The 919-nt window shown below is 34.2% G+C and overlaps 1 long non-coding RNA gene across 1 annotated transcript; it reads left to right on the top strand.

Annotated features, from left to right (window-relative positions):
• Window positions 1-234: 234 nt before the first annotated feature.
• On the top strand, window positions 235-653 carry LOC111386745. Its single transcript, XR_002701307.1, has 2 exons — window positions 235-541; window positions 620-653. It is a non-coding gene; the product is annotated as an uncharacterized LOC111386745 (long non-coding RNA).
• The last annotated feature ends 266 nt before the right edge of the window (window positions 654-919 follow it).

Genomic DNA, 919 nt, shown 5'->3' with positions numbered 1-919 from the left:
ATTAAAATCAAATACCATAGCAACCTCATTACCTATCAGTTTTATTTTTTCGCCCCATTTAGTTCGGTTAATTGCGATTTTTAGTTTTGACAGTTCGAATCGACCTCCCTACACCTTAACTATTTTCTATTTTGACCTTGTCAATGTCTCTTTTTTACGGATGTTGTCCCATTAATAGCATTGTAGAGCTATTAATATTATAAATAGCAAAATTCATTGTTATGACCACATAAAGATTCCCGGACTAGTACTATGTTCATAACCACACAAAGATGCATTTATCAGCATATTTTCTTTAAGTCTTCATCCCAAATTCTCAAGATCTTGTCAAAATTTGACATCAAACCACTTCATAAAAGACTCATTTCTTGATTCCTGATCATAGCATTTTTGTGTAGCAAAAACTCATCGTATCCCAGGATTTATTTATTTTCTGGTGTAACCATGTTCTTCCCATGGTGGCAGTGCCTAATTGCTTCTCTCACTGTACTCTTTTGCTCTGTGAATCTTGGCTGCGCCGCCACTTTGGCCACCGATGAAGGTATGTACATACATATAAAGCATGTCATACAACGTAATTATAACTTGTTTCATGATTTTTTTAATAATTTTTTTGCAGTTGAAACACTTAAGAAAATTGCAGAGACTTTAGGGAAAAAAAATTGGAATTTTAGTGTGGATCCATGCAGTAAAGAACCGAGTTGGTTCACCCCTACTAAGGATGAACCGGAGAATCAAGTTATTTGCGATTGCTCTTTTAATAATATCACGACTTGTCACATTGTTCGCATGTAAGTACTATTCTACCTTTTTTAAATGTGATTTTCCCAGGGAAGGATTAATTCTTTTAACTTATAAAGATCGAAAAAAAGAATGAGGCAAAAATGGTTAGAGGCAAAATTGCAACTTTCTGAAAAGG

This window comes from Olea europaea, unplaced genomic scaffold (assembly GCF_002742605.1).
Source record: "Olea europaea var. sylvestris unplaced genomic scaffold, O_europaea_v1 scaffold37159, whole genome shotgun sequence".
NCBI lineage: Eukaryota > Viridiplantae > Streptophyta > Magnoliopsida > Lamiales > Oleaceae > Olea > Olea europaea.
This window is presented reverse-complemented; position numbering and strand designations above follow the sequence as displayed.